Here is a 6,000-nt window from a genome sequence, read left to right as displayed (position 1 = left end):
TACTTTCTGTCTATTTGCCTATTCTGGACATTTCATATAAATGGAATCATAAAATATGTGGTCTTTTGTGACTGGCTTCTTTCATTTAGCATAATGTTTTCAGGTTTCATCCATGTTGTGGCATGGATTAGTTACTTGTTTCCTTTTTATTGCTGAATAATATTCTATTGTATGGATATACCACATTTTATTTATCCATTCATGAGTTGATGGACATTTAAGTTGTTCCTGATTTTTAGCTACCAGAAATAATGCTGCTGTGAGTATTTGTGTTCAACTTTTTGTGTGGACATATGTTTTTATTCTCTAATTCCACTAGGAGTACAATTGATGAGTCAAATGGTAACTCTGTTTAACCATTTGAGGAGCTGTCAAACTGCTTTCTAAAGTAGCTATACCATTTTATGTTTCTAGCAGCTGTGTATGAAGAGTCCAATTTCTCCACATCCTCTCCCACACCTGTTATTATCTGTCTTATTGATCATAGCCATCTGGTTGGTTTGAAGTGGCATTTCTTTGTGGTTTTTATTTTTATTTCCCCATGACTAATGATGTTGAGCATCTTTTCCTGTGTTTATTAGCCATTCGTGTATCTTTTTTTGGAGAAACGTCTATTCAAATTTTTTGCCTATTTTTAAATTGGGTTATTTGCCTTTTTATTGTTGAGTTGTAAGAGTTCTTTATATATCCTGAATACTAGACTCTTATGAGATATATGATTTTAAGTATTTTCCCCATCCTGTGTGTTGTCTTTTCACTTTCTTGCTGGTGTTCTTTGAAACACAAAAGTTTTAAATGTTTATGAAGTCCAACTTATCAATCTCTTTTATCGCTTGTGCTTTTGGTCTTGTATCAATTGTTCTCTTTTTTAACCTGGGTGCTGTCCCATGGTTCAGTTTGTGGAAACTCATCAGGCTGCTACAATTTGTGCTCTTCTCTACACATGTATGTAAGACTTTGAGAAAGTGTTTTTAAGGAGGTGATAGTTGCAGCTTCCTCCACTGGGTTGTGTGAGGACTGAATGGGTGAATGCATGCGCAATGCTTAGCGCAGCATCTGGCACCACTTAGCGCTGATACGTGGCAGCTGCTGTTCTTCTCATTGTTAAATCTAGCTCTGCTCCTTACTGGGTGGGTGATCCTGGCCCCAAGTCACCTCGCCTCATCAAGCCTCCACTTTCCTCTTCTGTAAAATGGGTTAGCACCACACACTTCACCAGGACCACCAGGGGCCTCCATGATACAAGATGCAGCATCGTCAAGCTTGAAGTCTGCTCCAAGGAGGCGCTTACAAAGGCTTGGGTCAATAAAACAGGAATGAGGAAAAAGAAAACCAGAGTCGCGACTGAAGAGAGACAAACTGTTGGTGCTGTGAAGGTCTGGGTGGCTGCCAAGAGCTGGCTGTGGGCCCCTCAAAGTTTCCATGAGCAGGGCTGGCCAGGCCTGGGAAGGAATGAAGGGGAGTTGGCTGAGAGAGAGCTGGTTTCCAGATGGAGCAGGGCCTGGTGGTGCCAGGGCGCCTGGCTCACTGTAGAATAATCAGAGAGCAGATCTCCCTGTGTGCCACAGCCCACCATACTTGTGGCCCCATTCTATTCCAGCCATCCTGGCTTTGCCCAAACAATCCTCTCCACCCACCTCTGCCTCTTATATGCCTGTCTTGCCCTTGAAGTCCCACAAAAGAAGACTCCTCTGCCTTTCCCCCATCCTTGGGCCCCTCTCAAGTCTCCCCACTTCCACCCGGGCCCTATCACGTCCTCCCTGGGGTGGCTGGAGGGAGCTTCCTAAAGCCTCAAGGAGATCATATCACTTGTGCTCACAACCCTCCAATGGAGACCCCGAATGGGAATAAAATCCATATCCTTCTCTGGTCTCAAGGTCAGGTCAAGGTTTTGAGGGTCTTGACGCTTATACTATTGGAGGGATTTTCGTTAACGTATAACATGCTTACAGAAAAGGCTTACATCATCAGTGTACAGCTTGATGAATTCCCCTAAACTGAACACACCCATTTAACCTGGCACCCAGCTCAAGAATCAGACCATTACCAGCACCCCAGATGCCCCCCTGCTGCCCCCTCCGGTTACTACCCATCCCCTAAAGGCAGCCACCATCTGGACTTCTAACATCAGAGATGAGTTTTGCCTGCTGTTGAACTTCATATGCATAAGATCATTCAGGGTGTACCTTGTGTCTGGTATCTTCTGCTTCACATGTTTGGGAGATTCAAGTGAGTGGCTGCATGCAGCTGTAGTGTGCTGTTGTCACTCCTGTACTGTTACTTTGAACAACTGTGCCACAATTTATATATCCAGTCGACTAGTGTTGGACTCGTAGGTTGTTCTCAGCTTGGGATATTACGAAAAAGAGCTGCTCTGAACATTCTTGCACGTGTCTTTTGGAGGACGTATGGACTCATTTCTGTTGGGTAAGCATCCACGAGAGGAATTGCTGCCTTATAAGGATGAATGAATGTTCGGCTTTAGAAGATACTGCAAATAGTTTTCCAAAGTGGTCGTACCAATTTACAGTCCTCTCCCAGCTGCCTATGAAAGTTCACGTTCCGTTTCTTCACTGACGCTTTGTGTGTGTGTGTGTGTGTGTGTGTGTGTGTGTGTATATATTGGATTTTTCATTTTAGCCATTCTGGTGAGTAGGCTGGGTTATCATAGCATGGTTTTAATTTTTTTTTTTAATTTTATTTTTTCCCCCGAAGCCCCAGTAGATAGTTGTATGTCATAGTTGCACAGCCTTCTAGTTGCTGTATGTGGGATGCGGCCTCAGCATGGCCGGAGAAGTGGTGCTCCGGTGTGCGCCTGGGACCGAACCCAGGCCGCCAGCAGCGGAGCGCGCGCACTTAACCGCTAAGCCACGGGGCCGGCCCAGCATGGTTTTAATTTTAATTTTGGGGGACCATCTTTAAGAAAAAGAATATAAAATAAGATTATGAATATAAAATTGGGTACAAAAGTGAATATTTATTAAGAATGTGAAATCACAACAAATTGCTGGTGAATTTCAAGCTTCAGATTCCTTTCTTTTGAGAGTTTTTGAGGCTATTTCCCAGAAATGCTTACATTGAACTGCTTCCTGATAGCAACCTGGCTCCCTCCCTGCCTAGAACACTCTCTGGCTGCCTGCCATCTCTGTGTGAACAGGGCCCTGGCGAGTGAGGGGTCCAGAGCTCAGCCGTCATCAGCTTCCCGGGAAGTGGCCTCTGCCTGGCCCTCAGCACCTCCCAACCCTTTCCTGGCCTGACTCCTCCTCCTCAAATTCTCGGCTCCCACATTAGCTTCTCAGAGAGGCCTCTGACCTCATTTTATAAGTGCACATCATGAGACAGATGACAACCGAGCAGGAGGTTAGGAGCAATCGCTGTGGACCCAGCCTGCCTGTGTGGGAGGCTAGCTGTGTGACCTTGGATATGTCACGTAACCTCTCGGGGCCTCAGTTTCTTCACCTGTAGAGTGGGGAAAGTCATGCTAGCTCCTGCCTTATAGCGTGTTGTGAGGACCCGGCAAGTTAATGCACGTAATGCACTTGAAAGGGGCTTGGCACCCTCGCTGCTATGATTGTCATGATGGCCCCGTTATCCGAGCCTCAGTCTCTCCTCTGGCACATCTCCCTTCTCATTGGCGATCTGCTTGAATGCTCCCTAGCACAGTCCTGCCATGGTGACTGCTGTATCCTTGGGGCCTAAGGCAGCAGCTGCCCCATATTAGGGACAAAAAAGCTGTTGTTGAAGGAATAAACTTCTTCCGTGTACCTCAGATCCACCCAGGCATCTCTAAACCACAGCCACAGCCTGATCCAGGCCACCCTGGGCCACTCCCTCCCTGCTCACCCTGCGGCAGGCGCTGGTTCACGACATGAGCCTCAGCCGTCCACCCTGATCTCGCCTCTCCTGGACTTGTGGCCGGAGTTCCCGTTGGCTTTCATATTCACAGCCCTTTACAGTTTACAAGTTCCCTTCCCTTCCATAATCACATCCCTGGGTTGGGTGACAGGCAGCAATTGGGAGCTTCAGTGTGGCAGAGGCCTGGAGAGGGAGAGTGGCTTCCTCAAAGTCACACAGCAAGAGGGGGGGTGGAGATGGGACACAAGTCCAGGACTCTCCGGGAGGGGCTGCCCACCCTTGGTCCCAGGGCCTCTCTCATCCCTTCCAGTGAGCACCACAGGCTGAGCACATAGTAGGCACTTAGGCTTGTTCAAAACAAGTGGGAAGAGGACAGTTCTTGGGGTCAGTCCTTGGCTCTGGGACCGTGGGTGTGCCCCTGACCCACCCGTGGCTCAGTTTCCCGTCTGTAAATGGGGTTAACTTACCACGTGAAGGCAGATCCCTGTTTCGCCTGGCGTGGTGGACGGACACGGAGCGGTAGCTGAGAGCAACGCTTGGAAAAGCATCTCTTCTGCCATTTTTTAAGGACGTTGATGAATCGTGGCATGTGATTGGTGAGCAGGAGGTAACTGCAAAGATCTTGATGAACAGTTAGGGGTTTACTAGCCCTGGAGGATCCTCCGACTTCACGGGGCGGGCAAGGAACAGACGTGATCATGGACAACTGTTGTGAAAAGTGTGACCACACGCCCAAGGCAGTGGCGCTTCAGAGCTCCTCTGCTCCACTCTCTCCTCTCCCGTTTTTTTTTTTTTTTTTTTTTTAGGAAGATCAGCCCTGAGCTAACATCCATGCCAATCCTCCTCTTTTTGCTGAGGAAGACTGGCCCTGAGCTAACATCCGTGCCAATCTTCCTCCACTTTATGTGGGGCGCCGCCACATCATGGCCTGACAAGCAGTGCATTGGTGCGCGCCCGGGATCCGAAGCCGGGCCGCCAGCAGCGAGTGCGTGCACTTAACCACTACACCACGGGGCCAGCCCCTCTGCTCTCCCGTTTGACAGCAGGAGCAAGAGGCCCAGAGGAGGGAAGAGAGTTACCTGAGATCACCAGCACACCCAGGCAGGCCTCCTGACTCAGAATCAAGTCTGAGATTCTGTGGCTCAGCCTTCTTTTTTACCCCTGATCAATATTAATTATTTTTTTAAACAGCTTTATTAAGGTATAATTCACATACCTTGCATTTCACCCTTGTAAATGGTTTTTAGTACAATTCAATGGTTTTTAGTACAGAGTTGTGCATCATCACCACAATCAATTTTAGAACATATTTATTACCCCCCAAAGGAACCCCGTACCTTTAGCTGTCAAATCCACTGCTGACCCCCACAATCCCTCCATCGCTCTAGCCCCAGGCAACCATGAATCTACTTTCTGTCTCCTTATATTTGCCCATTCGGGATATTTTATAGAAATGGAATCATACAATACGTGGTCTTTTGTGTCTGGCTTCTTTCACTTAGCATAATGTTTTCAGGTTCCATCCATGTTGTGGCATGTATCAGTACTTCATTCCTTTTTACTGCTGAGTAAGAGTCCATTATATGGCCACACCACATTTTATTTATCCATTCATGAGTTGATGGACATTTGGGTTGTTTCCACTTTTGACTACCACGAATAACGCTGCTACGAACAGTTGTGTACAACTTTTTGTGTGTGATATGTTCTCATCTCTCTTGGGTGTAAATCTAGGAGTAGAATTGCTGGGTCGTAGGGTAACTATGTTTGTGAGCCCAGCCTTCTAGCTCTGGCTTTCTCAGACCTTGGGGGTGCTGAAAGGGGGAGACTTGCTACTTCCAGTGTTCGGGGTCTGGGGACCAGTCCCCACTTCCACTTCTCAGGATGCCATGGGAGAGCCACCTGGATTCTAACTCCTGCTCTGCCATCAACTTGCCAGGTGACTTTGAGTGAGGTGCTTTATATCTCCGAACCTTAGTTTCCCCATCTGAGAATGGGTTGATCATCTCTACAGCCTGTTCTGAGGATTAGCTGAGATCATAAAAACACAGCTTTGTGTTCATTCATTCAACATATTGTGTCTAGTGTGCCAGGCACTGTTCACAGTAAACGAGACACACAAAATCCCAGCCTTTATAGTCTTTA

This window comes from Ceratotherium simum, chromosome 21 (assembly GCF_057802395.1).
Source record: "Ceratotherium simum simum isolate JZ-2026a chromosome 21, ASM5780239v1, whole genome shotgun sequence".
In the NCBI taxonomy this organism is placed as follows: domain Eukaryota; kingdom Metazoa; phylum Chordata; class Mammalia; order Perissodactyla; family Rhinocerotidae; genus Ceratotherium; species Ceratotherium simum.
The sequence above is the reverse complement of the archived record's forward strand: the minus strand, read 5'-3'. Positions refer to the sequence as shown.